Here is a 15585-nt window from a genome sequence, read left to right on the forward strand (position 1 = left end):
AAATTATAACTCCCAGCTCACATACCACCAAGGTATAGGAAATTCTATCTCAGTCATTACTGGGCTGTCCTTTTTCAGGTTCACACCAGAATCAGGGAGGTTTACATGATATTAAGAAAATGGAGGAGGGACCTTTGATTTCCAGTCTCTAATGATCACAGTTGACAATGACATTATCTAAGCTTTCAGTGGTTCTTTGAACCTCAGTTATTCTTTGCTGCCTCCCTGATTATCCTGGGGCCCAGGGCTCATTGACAAGACTGACTAGAAGCCAGCTAGTGACCCAGAGTCCTGTGCATCAGGTTGACATTCTCTTCAAAATCCATGTGGTTTCTTAGGAGTGGAGCATGTACCTAAGTTAAGCCAATCAAAATAGATCAATTCCCTGGAACTATGATTGGTTCAGTGGTGTCCAGGTGGCTTAACCTGCTTAGAATGCTGGGACAAAGGCTCTTTGTTTCACTCTGGATGATGTCAAATGACGATGAGCTTCCTGGAATCTATGTGGCCATTTTGTGATGATGAAATAGCCAACACATGGAAGAAAGAACTCAGGGAATCAGAGCACTGGAGCTGGGTCTTCTGAGACAATGATTCTCTGCACATGGCAGTTATGTGAACCGCATCAGCCTCCTTATTCTGTAAATCAGTCTGAGTCAGATTTTTTTTCCTTTCTTGAACCCCAAAGGGTCCTAATGGAATGTGGCACATGGAAGTGAAGGTGATGTAAGTTACAGACTAAGATAGTTGAAGAAATAGGGCTGAAGAGGTCTGAAGGAAAGGACAATGGGGACAGCTCTAGCATATGAAATTAGCAGCCCTTGTTACTTCTTTTTTAACATCTTTATTGGAGTATAATTGCTTTACAGTGGTGTGTTAGTTTCTGCTGTATAACAAAGTGAATCAGCTATACATACACATACACCCTCATATCTCCTCCTCCTTGCATCTCCCTCCCACCCTCCTTATCCCACCCCTCTAGGTGGACACAAAACACCAAGCTAATCTCCCTGTGCTATGCAGCTGCTTCCCACTAGCTATGTATTTTACATTTGGTAGTGTATATATGTCCATGCCACTCTCTCACTTCATCCCAGCTTACCCTTCCCCCTCCCTGTGTCCTCAAGTCCATTCTCTATGTCTGCATCTTTATTCCTGTCCTGCCCCTAGCTACTTCAGAACCATGTTTTGTGTTTTGAAGATTCCATATATATGTGTTAGCATACAGTATTTGTTTTTCTCTTTCTGACTTACTTCATTCTGTATGACAGTCTCTGGTCCATCCACCTCCCTACAAATAACTCAGTTTTGTTTCTTTTTATGGCTGAGTAATATTCCATTGTATATATGTGCCACATCTTTATCCATTCATCTGTCGATGGACACTTAGGTTGCTTGCATGTCCTGGCTATTGTAAATAGAGCTGCAATGAACATTGTGGTACATGACTCTTTTTGAATTGTGGTTTTCTCAGGGTATATGCCCAGTAGTGGGATTGCTGGGTCGTATGGTAGTTCTATTTGTAGTTTTCTAAGGAACCTTCATACTATTCTCCACAGTGGCTGTATCAATTTACATTCCCACAAACAGTGCAAGAGGGTTCCCTTTTCTCCACACCCTCTACAGCATTTATTGTTTGTAGATTTTTTGATGATAGCCATTCTGACTGGTGTGAGGCGATACCTCATTGTAGTTTTGATTTGCATATCTCTAATGATTAGGGATGTTGAGCATCCTTTCATGTGTTTGTTGGCAATCTGTATATCTTCTGTGGAGAAAAGTCTGTTTAGGTCTTCTGCCCATTTTTGGATAGGGTGGTTTGTTTTTTGATATTGAGCTTCATGAGCTGCTTGTATATTTTGGAGATTAATCATTTGTCAGTTGTTTCATTTGCAAATACTTTCTCCCATTCTGAGGGTTGTCTTTTCATCTTGTTTATGGTTTCTTTTGCTGTGCAAAAGCTTTTAAGTCTCATTAGGTCCCACTTGTTTATTTTTGTTTTTATGTCCATTTCTCTAGGAGGTGGGTCAAAAAGGATCTCGCTGTAATTTATGTCATGGAGTGTTCTGCCTATGTTTTCCTCTAAGAGTTTTATAGTGTTTGGCCTTACATTTAGGTCTTTAATCCATTTTGAGTTTATTGTTGTCTATGGTGTTAGGGAGTGATCTAATTTCATTCTTCTACATGTAGCTGTGCAGATTTCCCAGCACCACTCACTGAAGAGGCTGTCTTTTCTCCATTGTACATTCTCGCCTCCATTGTCAAAGATAAGGTTAACCATATGTGTGTGGGTTTATCTCTGGGCTTTCTATCCTGTTCCATTGATCTATATTTCTACTTTTGTGCCAGTACCATGCTGTCTTAATCACTGTAGCTTTGTAGTATAGTCTGAAGTCCAGAATCCTGATTCTTCCAGCTCCATTTTTCTTTCTCAAGATTGTTTTGGCTATTCGGGGTCTTTTGTGTCTCCATACAAATTGTGAAATTTTTTGTCCTAGTTCTGTAGAACAAACGGAACTAGTTTGTTGGTAGTTTGATAGGGATTGCATTGAATCTGCAGGTTGCTTTGGGTAGTATAATCATTTCCACAGTGTTGATTCTTCCAATCCAAGATCATGGTATATCTCTCCATCTATTTGTATCATCTTTAATTTCTTTCATCAGTGTCATAGTTTTCTGCATACAGGTCTTTTGTCTCCTTAGGTAGGCTTATTCCTAGGTATTTTATTCTTTTTGTTGCAATGGTAAATGGGAGTGTTTCCTTAATTTCTATTTCAGATTTTTCATCATTAATGTATAGGAATGCAAGAGATTTCTGTGCATTACTTTTGTATCCTGCTACTTTGCCAAATTCATTGATTAGCTCTAGCAGTTTTCTGGTAGCATCTTTAGGATTCTCTATGTATAGTATCATGTCATCTACAAACAGTGACAGTTTTACTTCTTCTTTTCCGATTTGGATTCCTTTTATTTCTTTTTCTTCTCTGATTGCTGTGGCTAAAACTTCCAAAACTATGTTGAATAAAAGTGGTGAGAGAGGGCAACCTTGTCTTTTTCCTGGTCTTAGTGGAAATGGTTTCAATTTTTCACCATTGAGAACAATGTTGGCAGCCCTTGTTACTAAATGGTAGCAAAATAACTGCTTCATCGACTGTTTTCTGCTGTGTCCTGGGACTCAGAAAATGCCTACCAAGGCTCTCCCATTAGGGAATTGTTAGGAAAAACTCAAGACATTGGAGTCTTTGGGCTTCTTTTTATAGTCTTCAATAAGGTCCCACAAGAGAAAGGTACAATAATACAATTTTTTGTGAGACCTTTCCTGATATATTTTCAAATCTAGAAAATATTGCTGCCCGAGGGGCCTATCCCCTGAAGCAATATGTTTTCATGCTTCAGGAAAAGGGGGAATTTTAGCTAGAAAAAGGAAGCTAATATTAATTGTGAGTCACTCGAGAGCAGAGTCTCAAAACCTAGACATTATGGAGAAAGAAAAGAATTTTTTAAATCCCTTGGGCTCCCATTTCATACCAAGAACCAGGCCTGGATGACTTAAATTTGGATTTTTCTTTAAGCCAAGGGAAGTGATGATGCAGTCATGATGTAAACAAAAGTTCCTGTTTTGCAAGAAAATGGAAAAGCTTGGCCACCTGACTCCAGTGGACTGTAGGGAGGAGGTAGTAAAAATTACAATGAGGACATCAGAGGCAAATGTGGAACCTCAAGGCCTGAGGAGCAGCAGAAACTTCAGAGTGTGTAGGGGAGAATAGTCAATGCTAATAATCCGCTTTCCCTGCAGGGAGCTGCAAGTCTCTGGGAGAAGTCCCGTATGCATCCCGATACACTGCAATGTGGTACAAAACTAGAGATCAGCCTACAGTTGTGCAGGTTGAGCACTGCACAAGAAATCCATGTCTGTAGGGCAACACTCATTTCACAGACGTCATAGATTCATACATTTATTATGGCAGTTTTAGAGCATATGGCAGCAACATGTTCTAACAAAATCAGTGTGACAATGTCCCAACACTGGAAGGAGAGCGTCTTAAAGAAGACTCATCTTTTTCTAATTTGCACAGAATGCCATGTGAGTAGCTCAACCCTGCCTTTCCCCTGGCACCACAAGATTATATAAGCATCTTCCATTTCACAGAGCCTTCATGGGAGGGGCTAGGAGAGGTGGAGTATATTTGAGAGATTGAACATCTACCCCAAAGTAACTGAGTTAACCCAATGAGACAGTTTAAGCAAGAAGAAGTGGATATATCTTTTTTTTTTTTTTTTGGTGCAACGCGGGCCTCTCACTGCTGTGGCCTCTCCCGTTGTGGAGCACAGGCTCCGGACGCGCAGGCCCAGCGGCCATGGCTCACGGGCCCAGCCGCTCCGCGGCATGTGGGAATCTTCCCGGACCGGGGCACGAACCCGTTTCCCCTGCATCGGCAGGCGGACTCTCAACCACTGAGCCACCAGGGAAGCCCCAAAGTGGATATATCTTTAATTCACAAGGAAAATAATTTTTTGCTCCCTGCTACCCAGCAAGTTGGTGATTCAGACCAGCGTGATCATTGTCTCTCAGATGCCCAGGTTTTGACTAAAGGGGGCCCACTGGAACAGAGACAGAGGAAAACATACCTTTCTTTAAAATAATCCTGTCTACCCGTGACCTACAAGCCAGGTTGACTATAGGTCCAATCACAAGTGCAATCGTTCTCAAACTTTCATGTTTATAAGAATCACCTGGGAATCTTGGTTTAAAAGATTTTTATTCAGTAAATCTTAGGTGGACGCCGAGATACTGCATTTCTAACAAATTCCTAGGTAATGCCAATGCTGCCAGGCCCTGGGTCCGGGTGTTGAGTTGCACAGTTTTAGAGTCTAGAAAGTGGTTCTCGGACTTTCACGTGCAACAGAACCACCTTGAGGGCTTGTTGAAACAGAGTGCTGGGCCCCTGTGGTATTGTGATTTATAGTAAGAAATACTTGGCCTTCATCCTTGTTTCCAGCACAGAGCTCCTAAAACTCTTGTAATTTCCTAAGTGACAAGAGCACCAGGAGCATCTCGACCCCCGTCCCTGAACCAGGGCTCCTGAAACCCTTGAAATTTCCTTGGTGATAGGAATTTTAATGAGGTGACTGGGTGGGCTCCTGAATGGCTCCTAGGTGAAGGTTGGTCACCTGAAAGAACAAGCCATGATTAGAAGCTTGGAACTTTCAACTCCACCCTCCTTTCTCTTGAGAAGGGAGAAGGGCTGAAAATGGAGTTCATAGTTCATCATGCCTACATGAGGAAGCCTCCATAAAAATCCCCAAAGTATGGGGTGTGGAGCTTCCAAGTTGGGCAACACATCCATGTCAGGAGGGTGACATGCCCCTACTCCACAGGGACAGAAGCTCTTGCGCTCAGGACCCTCCCAGACCTCGCCCTGTGTGTCTCTTAACCTGTGTTCATCTGTATCCGTCTTCATATCCTTTAGTAAACTGGTAAACCTAAGTGTTGCCCTGAGTTCTGTGAGCCACTCTAGCAAATTAATCAAACCTGAAGGAGGGTTATAGGAACCTCTGATCTGAAGTCCAACTGGACAGAAGTTGTGGGTAACCTGGGCTCCTGCTACTTGTGACTGGCCTCTGAAGTGAGGCAGGAGCCATCTTCTGGGACTGGCCCCTTAACGTGTGGGATCTGACTCCCTCTCCATGCAGATAGTATCAGAATTGAGTTAAACTGGAGGGCACCCAGCTGGTGTTGCCGGGATTTGCTTGGTGTGGGGAAAAACCTCCACACATTTGGTGACCAGAAGTGTCAGAGGTGGTGTTTTGTGTGAGTGCTAAAGAAGACACATGGAACACACCTAGTAAAGGAAAAACTGGGTATGTGTTTTCTTTAAAGCCCCAATTCCCAGAGATTCGGATCCAGCAGGGCTGCGGTGGGGTCTGAGAATTTGCATTTCTGACAAGTTTCCCAGTAACCCTGATGTGGGCGAGCTACACGCTGAGACCCCAGCTCTAATCTCATGCCACTCTCTCCCAGGATCTTCTTTGTCAATTACCACCTACCAGAGGAAAATGTACTGCCCCTCCCACAGTGAAGGTACAAATGTATACAGCCTGCAGGCAGGGAGTATATCTGTGGGTCCCTCCCACTCCCAAGGCCAGTCCCTACCTGCAGTTTACTAAGAGACAGAAATCATTAAGTTTCAAAAATTGTGTCCAGGTAGGTTTCTGGCTGTGGTTTCTAACTCGCAGAATTGAACAGAAGCAATTAGACTGAAAGCTGCCAGGTTTTAAGGGCCTGTATAGCCTTTCACCTCTCTGGTCTCACGGCACTGAAGTGGAGGCTACATTTGGTTTTTTTGCCAATAGTGCTCTCCTGTATCTCCTCCACCAGGTCAGAAGCTGTTGGAGAGTAGAAACCACATTTTATTCACCTCTGTATCTCTTCCAAGCCCGTGCTCAGCTCCCTTTGCTAGAAATGCACATAAAGTTTTGCACATTCTAGATGTAACAGGAATCACATTTAGAAGATATTCAACAGCTACACTTTCTATTCTCATATGACTGATGTTCTCTCAAAGCCCATCCATCATTAAAGCTCAGTTTACTGCCCAGGAAAAAAGAGGGAGGTATCAAAGAGTCATAGTTCATGAAAGAAGCTATTACTTAGTGATGTCCCACTGGGTAGAAAGCTGAAGCAGATGTACCTTCTGATTCTAGGAGGAAGCCATGAGGCAGAGAAAGCTAGAGCAAGAGAGAGGACATGCCCCTGGGATCAAATCAAGAGAGGTCAAGGAGGAAAGGCAGAAGCAGAGGGGGCTTTCCTGTTCGGGGCCTGAGGAGGAGACCACCTTCAGAGAACGCCTGCAAAAATTAGAAAGAGAAAACGGCAACAGAAGAGAAAAATAGACATGGTAGTATGCCATGAGGATGCAAAAGAAGGTATCTGGGAACGGTCAGCTCATGTGGGGCAGGGAAGGTATCCAAACACTCTGACATGCTCCCAGGGGTGGAAAGGTGTGGAAGAGCGAGGAGGGCTGTGGCAAGAGCGGGGGTGGGGGGGGGGGGGGGGGGGAACTGACCCTGTGACAGAAGCGATATGGTGGAAAACATAGACCCAGGATGGAGGGAGGTGGCTGAGACCCAGAGAATCTGCAGCTTTAGTGAGGACCAAGGTAAGGGAGAAACCCTGGACCCCAGTAGGCCACCACATCGCAAGTCATGCTGACTGCAGTGTCAGCAGTTTCTACCAGGAGGATCCCCAGTGGATGGATAGGACATCATCTCAAAGGCTAGAGGGGACCAGGGGACAGCACCAGGACCCGTAGATGGACATCACCCCTTTCCTCACCACAAAAAGCACAGCTAAGCTTCCCTTCCACCCAGGAGTCATCTTGTGGATATCTAAGGCGAGTCCTAAGAGGAAACAGGAATCTTGACTTTGACTGAGTATTTATCCAAAAGATACTAAACAAATCTCTAAAAGACTGTTTAAGCAGCAGAGCCTGAAATACCCTCAATGTGCAAATTTCAGTTTTTTCCCCACCTTCAGTGGGAATGGGGGGAGAAAGAAGATGATAATAGTTTCTTCTCCACATCCAAATGTCCATGTAAAAATGTGTCCTTGAAACTCAACAAAAATGTGACAAAGTGTGCAGGATTTTGCTGTTACATTCATTTTGTATAAGCCTAGTTTATTTAAGCTGAAGTTTCTTCCACTGGAAAATAATAACAGAAAATGGAGCTACTGGGAACAGCCCAGAAACAGTATCCAGGACACTGTGTGTGTCAAGATTGGATGGATAGATAATAAGGAGGATGACCTACTCTTCAAAATTTTCCTTCCTCTTTACTTCAAAACTCATTTTTCTCCCCTCTGGCATTCATCTGTGGAAATGAATTGTCCCTCCCAAGGAGGATACACATAAAGATAGAATACTAATAACCACAATATCAAGCACCTCAGCTTACTTACAGTAGGCATTGAATATTTATTTGGTCATTCGATGTGCTAATTAGATTTGAAGAGAGATATCATGAAAATTACGTGGGGTACTTGGTTGATTTAAAGAAGGGAAGACAAGATGAGAGCTCCTAGGAATATCCATGGAGCTGACAAGGGCTGGGTATGGTCATACTTTGTAGTAGCTGCTACTGGATGGAGAGCAGGGCTACCTGTCTGCTGTCCTAGATGTGCTGGGAACAGAGAATGAGCTCGCTTTGAGACATGACTTTCCTCTTAGTTCCAACTGAGTTGGAAGGTTGGCCTCTTTTTCTCCTTCTCCATATTCTGCTCTAGAAAGACATTTGAAGAACATCTAGAACAAAATCCTCCTATTATAGATGAGGAACCTGAGCTTACAAAGGTAAAATAATTTACACAACTTCTAAATGACAGAGACTGGAATAATTTTCAAGCCTCCCAGATCAGGAGATTTTTCCTTTACTGAAGACTCTTCTGGATGCAGGCAACAAATCAAACTGTCAGAGGGGGAAAAAAAACTTATTGGCCCAGAGAAGTAAAGTCCAGGGGCAATTTCAGGTATGGCTGAATTCAAATGCTCAACTCAGTTTGCCAGGAAGACATACTTCACCATCGTTCCTTTCCACCTTTTGCTATTTTGGCTTTTATATCATGTCAAAGATGGCTACTGGCATCTCCAGGCTGAGGTTCCACAACTTAGAAAATCCAGTGGGAAGAGAGAGTCTCTTTCCTGACTCGAGATGCTGGTTCCCCTGCCTTTGTTCCCTACTTTAAACCAGTCGCTGTGGTTAGAGTTTCTCTCATAGATGACACATGCTCCTGGAGTATAAGACAGTCACACCCTAAGCTCAGAGACTGAAAGGAGGAGAGAGAGTGGCTTCTCAACGGAAAATCAGAATATTGTTACCAAAAGGAGGAGGGAAAGGAGTCTGTTTCTATGACAGCATCCTTCTAGGCTGTGTGGTCCAGATACACCTGTGACATCAGACACACACCTTGTATTATTCTCAGTTGAAAGGAAGGTTAGTTTATTTAATCTTATGAAAGGGGAGAAAATGGTCTTCTTTTCATAGAGAATAGACACCTTGCACAACGTTAACTCTGGAAGGTAATGTCAGGAAGGATCCTGGCAGGCAACAGGGGCTCACTCCAATTCAGATAATCTAAGAGAGTTTAATAAAGACATATTTACAAAAGCAAAGGGTGTAGGGGAGGTACAGAGATGGTGCAGTACCTGGGGGGTAGTAACGTCTGGGTTCCCTGACCTCCCTGGCCCTGAAGGGGCAAGAGGAGGGGGTGACCCCTAAACCAGGAGGCACAGAGGACTGTTTGGAGAGGGCGGCTGGACTGAAGCTGTGACCTTTAGTGAGGATACAGCCTCAAAATGCGACCTGGGGAAACAACAAATTCCCAAACCCTCCTCTCCGCCCTCCCTCCAATTTTCTGCAGTGACCCATCTGCAGAAATTGGGTGACCCATCAGGAGGCCAGAAGCAGGAATCTCATCATTGTGGATCATAAGGTCAGCCTCTCAGAGCACAATGCTGGACACACAAGGATCAAGATTGGGTGCAGGGCTTCCCTGGTGGCGCAGTGGTTGAGAGTCCGCCTGCTGATGCAGGGGACACGGGTTCGTGCCCCGGTCCGGGAAGATCCCACATGCCGCGGAGCGGCTGGGCCCGTGAGCCATGGCCGCTGAGCCTGCGCGTCCGGAGCCTGTGCTCCTCAACGGTAGAGGCCACGACGGTGAGAGGCCCGCGTACCGCAAAAAAAAAAAAAAAAAAAAAAAAAAAAAAAAAAAGATTGGGTCCAGAGGAGGAACAGACAGTATTCAGTTTCTCAGTTACATTTGCACTCTATTCATGGGCCATGAGATGTCTGACTGTATGCCCTTGTCTAAATTCCTATACTGCAGCATTGCCCGCTAAACATCTATAATTGAAATCCTTTGAAACATGTGGGATTGTGAGCATACATGACAAAAGCAACAGTGAGGCCCACTGGGGCTTCATTTTGGTTTGGGGTCATAAGACTTGCTCAAGTGTTTGTTCCTTTGTTTGCTAGCTTTGTGGCCTTGAAAAAGCCAGATAATCTCTCAGAGATGGAGTTTCCTCATCTTTAATATGAAGATAATATTTCCCTTGCCCGTCTGATGGTATCTGTCATTCAATACAAATGAAATATTAGATATAAAAGTGTATGACAAAGTACTAATTTCATATTGATCATTTCAGCCTTTGTATGTGAGCATAGGTAATATAATATGTTTTATTTATGGCTATGCACTTTTGTAATTCTTACATCAGGAAAAGTTCTAAAGTGCATTTGATGCATTCTATATGTGGCAGTATGTTTTAACCATGTGAAATTTGAAATGAATTAATGAGAAATTAACCTCCAGTTTACTCCAGGATTGCATTGAGGAAATGATTTACTGTGATTCTGCTTATGGTTGGGGGAAATATAAAAAAGGTTAATCAAGTTTTCTGCCTGACAAGTGAGTCACTGTGCTTATTATCTGTTTATGAGTAGGCAAAAGCACAAAACATCCTTGTGTCCCAGTGAGTTCTGCGAGTCCTTTAAAGACTGTACATTAGCCATGGATCTTCCTGCTAACTCTCCCCTGCAGTTTGCTGAGGATATTTTCCATAATATAACTGGGCTTATCACAATGTATTTCTGCACTGCTGGCTCCTAGGACAATTGCCTAGATTTTCAAACCCCAGATTGGAAGCTGTGGTTTGATAAAAACTACTTTGGAGAAAATGGAAACACTCCCCTCATCCCCTCTTACCTCCCCCCTTTCTTCTTAACCCCCATCCCTCTATGAATATCCTGGTTCCTAAGACTCTTTTGATCAGATTCCCTTATTGTCCCAGTTTCATGAGAACTCATCAGTGACAGCTTCCAGGGGTGCACTGAGAGTATACTATGTGTTAAGAACTCTACATCCAATATTTTACTTAATCTCCCCAATATCATATGAAGTAGGTGTTATTATCTCCATTGTTCATGAAAGGACTGAAGCTTAGAGAGGCTTACAGCAGAAGAATTTGAATCCAAATGTCTGAGTCCAAAGCCTGTGACCCTAACCATCATACTTTATAGCCTATCTGTTTCCATGTTGTTCTTTCTCTCTTATAGTAAAATCCGATTGATCCTCATAGAAGAATGGGTCAAGATGCAGAGGGAGTTTTATTCTTCTCATTTCAGAAGACACTTATGTACCCATTGCAGATACTTTTTGGGGAAAGGGAGAGTCACTATCCCCTGAGGACCCTATGTTGACAGCTGAGAAGGGAATAGCTGTATTGAGTTGCTGTTCTCTGTTAGTCACCATGAAGTCTAGATTCGAATTATTGTGATATCACATAAAATTCAAGGCCATCTGCAAGACAAATGGTCAAGAGCCAGAGTGCTCAGCTTTGCAATATACTATTGTGGTAAAAACATAACACAGGATTTTTTTAAATATAAAAAATGTAGGAGAATGCTCAGTGACTGAGAATCTATATATGGAACTTAACCTATTTTTCCTAAATGACGACTGTAAGAGTTAAGCCCAATGATATAAACTTTACCTTGCTGAATTTCCCCATCAATTTCATGCTGTTCATATTCCATTTCTTTTTACTTCTTAAGCACATTGGAGAAGTATATGAGAAAAAAATGCACACTCATCTTTTTAAATGATATAAGAGATAGTGAACAATTTAATAGAAAGAAAAGAAAAACACTCAACTCATTTATTAATTCTTTTAATGAATTTTTGTCAAGTGCTTAATTTTTGCTGGGTTCCAGGAGTACTGGGAAACTTCTAGTCTAATAGGGGATCCAGGGACAAGCAATGTAATATAGTGAGTATTACAGTAAGAGTTAAGTAAGAAGGGTGAGTGGGCATGACCACAACTGACTCAGTCTCAGAGGGTCTAGGAAAACATCCAAGAACACTTGCTGTCTCCTTTGAGATCTAACGGCTGAGTAGGCCTTAATCAAGCTGGGGGAGGGTGTTTCAGGCTGAGGTGCAACACAGACATGAGCCTGGCTCCATTTTAAGGAAATGAAAGTAGTCCAGCGTTGTTGGCACTGTGAGGGAGGAAGTGGCAAAAGATAAAGAATGGAAAGAAGCAGAAGCTAAATCTTAGAGAGTCTCTTAGCTCCGTTAAATAATTTGGACTTTTCTATTAAGGTCAATAAGTAGCTATTAAAATTTTTAAGCGAGTGAATGACACGATCAAATTTGTGCTTTAAGGAGATGATTACTCTTGACTCCAGGTCCCAGAGGACACTGGCCTGGGTTGGCGTGCTGGTGCAGTGACACTGACCTTCACCTCTGAGGAAGCTGAGCCCTTGTTTTCCTTGCCTTTGTTGGGCCATAGATGTTGCAATACAGCTATGTTTAGACTCTACATACAGAAAATCCATATTCAAATGAAACATCAATTCCTGTAAGGACAAATTTCTGTCTCCCCAGAGTGGAAGATGTCTGTTGTAAACAACCTGCTACCAAAAGGCTGGCTGATCTCCTTGGTCTCCGCCGCTGGCAGGTTGGGCATTCAAGAGCAGCATTAGCTAGATCAGTGGGGACCCATCGAGCCTCTGCCACACGCCCACTCTGTTCTTGCGCCTTTTGTCCGGCACAGAATCATCCTTCCCCACTGGTTGTTGAGAGACCCCTCTGCAGTGGATGTTCCCTGGGGGACAGTAATATCTGCATACTTTGTGCCCATTCCTACAGGTGAGTCTACATACCTCTTCCCCAGACTTGCTTGTCGCTAGTTTTCCAGTCCTTTTCCTTCCAGACACAAGGCCAATCATCCATACAAAATGGGTAACCAAGCTTACTGTTCATCACTTTCTTACTGAGTAATTTCCTATCTCTCCCTTGACTAATGGACGGGTCTAAGATGCAGTTTTTATGTCTTCTCAGGGGATGGACACACAGAATTGAGCGATCAGTCACACCTAGTGGCAGCCTGCTTGCTAACGAGCCCTCATGTTGGCTCTCCTTACATCTACTTTCCCCTTGCCCTGATCTCTGGGATTATTCTCAAGCCTTTAAGCTGTGCTTCCAAGGGAGCCCAGGCTAAATGGTTGGCATCAGGAGTGACCCTAGAAATCAAACCATAAGAATGGGATTTTCAAATTAGATTACTAGTGGTAGTTACTATTACCCTGCACTGGGTGCATCAGAATTGGTTGAATATTCATCCAGGTTGTAAAATTTTAACTGTGACATCACACCAGTGACAGCTATAAAGGAAGTGCCTAAATGTTCTAGATTCATTTTCCCATTCTCACAAGCTGGGGGTGCAATGGGATAAATTACTATGTTGTCACACTTTTCTGAACATATGGAGGGAAAGCTGTGGTGATCAGGGGGATAGCTGAATAGGTGCTGTGGGTGCTCAGGTGTATTCGTCCCCTGTGAAATATTTCAGCATTTCTACTTTCTGACGATTCGGTAACCGATGGCATTTTCCACCTTCACTGATTCCATGCTCTAAATCAGTGAAGCTCTACCCTGATGTGTACAACTGAATTGCCTCAGTGCTTAAAAAAAAATCAATGCACGTATGGACTCCATCATTTAAATCAGAATGTCTAAAAGCGGGGCCCAGATATCTGTCTCTTTAAAAGCTCCTTGCATGGTTGTAATGTGCAGCCAGGGTTGATGACAGCACTTCCAGACCAACAGAGAGGGGAGGGTGGAGGGTGACTTACATACATTGAGCAAGCACTACCATTGGCATCTTCCCTTTTTATATATATGCAGTTTCAATAACAGTGATATGGGAAAGAGTAATCAGATTTCTTCTTGAAGGAACATGCCAATAGTTTGGTAGAAATACTTATATTTGATGCTTGGGGTAAAAGTTGAGTCCTCCCAAGGGCATGTTCAAAACAAAACTGTTTCCAAAAATCGCAGGCGTATGACAAGGAGAGGAATTGGGCGGCCTTTGTGGGACTGGGAAAGAGAATGTAAAGAAGAGGAATAGGAAAGAATAAAGCACAAAGTAGCCTCTGCTGTGAGCCTCCAGATCTTCCACCACTCAACTCCCAGTGCTTAGGGTTAGGACGCCTTGTTGACATAGTAAGTGTTATGGTTTCTGTCCGGGTGATATGGTCAGTATGAAAACAGGAGCTGGATGGTCAGAAATGTCTCTCCCAAGGTCTATGTCTCAATGTGATAATAGCTAATATTCACTGAGAGTAATTTTAGACATTCAGGAGTTGCAAAAAGAAGTTGAAAGATGCTGTCTGTCCCATTGTGACAGAAAAGAACCTGCTGACGTCAGGACATCACCTTGGTGATGGGCTCACAGCTAGCGCTACACTTACGGGGCTCCACAGAGAGCCAGTGGGACCAAAAATGCCCCTCCAGGGTGCTAAGCTCTTGAGAGTAATCATGAACCAGCACCTCCCAAAGGGTGTTCTGTGGAACTGGAGCTCTACGGACATTAAATGAAAAAAATATACAAGGGTTTCCTGATCAAAGACGTCGGGCAGAAGGGCTAAATGAAAGGTCTTCCAAAGCCTTTAGTTTGCTTAATGAGCCTGGTGAGGGTCCAAGAGGGGAAACAAGACTGCAGCTCTCCTGCATGTTCTCATGAAATACCTCAAAGACCCCAATTCCCTGAGAGTCATTTTGGGAAACATTCCTACAGGCCTAGGTATGAATGACTGATGACAAATAGATGTTTTTGCAAGAAATGAACAGAGACAAAAAGATATAAGTACATGCACTTATACATTTTAAATTTGCCTTCTTTTTAAATCAGAAACAAAAGTAAGTTGTTTTTCCTTTTTCTAGAAATAAGCCTTCATCAAAACAAACTGTTAGGCCACGGGAATTCACTGGGCGTTTCCGTTACCGGTGTCTCGCAGCAGGAGCTATCTATTGAAGACAATGTCTGGAAGGTTCTACTTTGTCATTGTTGGTCACCATGATAATCCAGATTTTGAAATGGAGTTTCTGCCAGCTGGAAAAGCAGAATCCAAAGACGATCACCGCCATCTGAACGAGTTCGTAGCTCACACTGCTATCGACCTCGTACAGAACACGTGGCTGTCAAACAACATGTACCTGAAGACAGGGGACGAGCTCAGTGAGTGGTTTGTTTCAGCATTCGTCACTGCGGGTCATATGAGATTTATTATGTTGCATGACATCAGGCAAGAAGACGGAATAAAGAACTTCTTTATCGATGTCTATGATTTATACATAAAGTTTGAAATGAATCCACTTTATGAACCCAATTCTCCTATTTGGTGAAGCACATTTGACAGAAAAGTTCAGTTTCTTGGGAAGAAACACCTTTTATGCTGAATGCAAAAAATTCGGAAGTAAACAGTGTCACTACAATAGGGTATACTCAGGAATGTGTACATTGTAAGTAACGATTAAACAGCATGGAAAAGTTTTAGTTGTAGTCACAATTTATCTAAACCTAATGAAATTGCTTTTATATTTTAAAATAGTATATTCAGTTTCTTACGATTATCAACAGATTGATATTTGCTTGTGAACAGTATTTTTTATGAAGAGTTCTTTATCAGTAACCTTGAAATATTTTTATTTTAAAAATTGAGAATAAGCTTTTGAATTTCCTCATT

General features: G+C 42.9%; 1 pseudogene; it reads left to right on the forward strand.

The window, feature by feature from the left end:
* The first annotated feature begins 14878 nt into the window (after nucleotides 1-14878).
* On the forward strand, nucleotides 14879-15298 carry LOC103090031 (trafficking protein particle complex subunit 2 pseudogene; annotated as a pseudogene).
* The last annotated feature ends 287 nt before the right edge of the window (nucleotides 15299-15585 follow it).

Source organism: Lipotes vexillifer, unplaced genomic scaffold (assembly GCF_000442215.2).
Source record: "Lipotes vexillifer unplaced genomic scaffold, Lipotes_vexillifer_v1.1 scaffold950, whole genome shotgun sequence".
Lineage (NCBI taxonomy): Eukaryota > Metazoa > Chordata > Mammalia > Artiodactyla > Lipotidae > Lipotes > Lipotes vexillifer.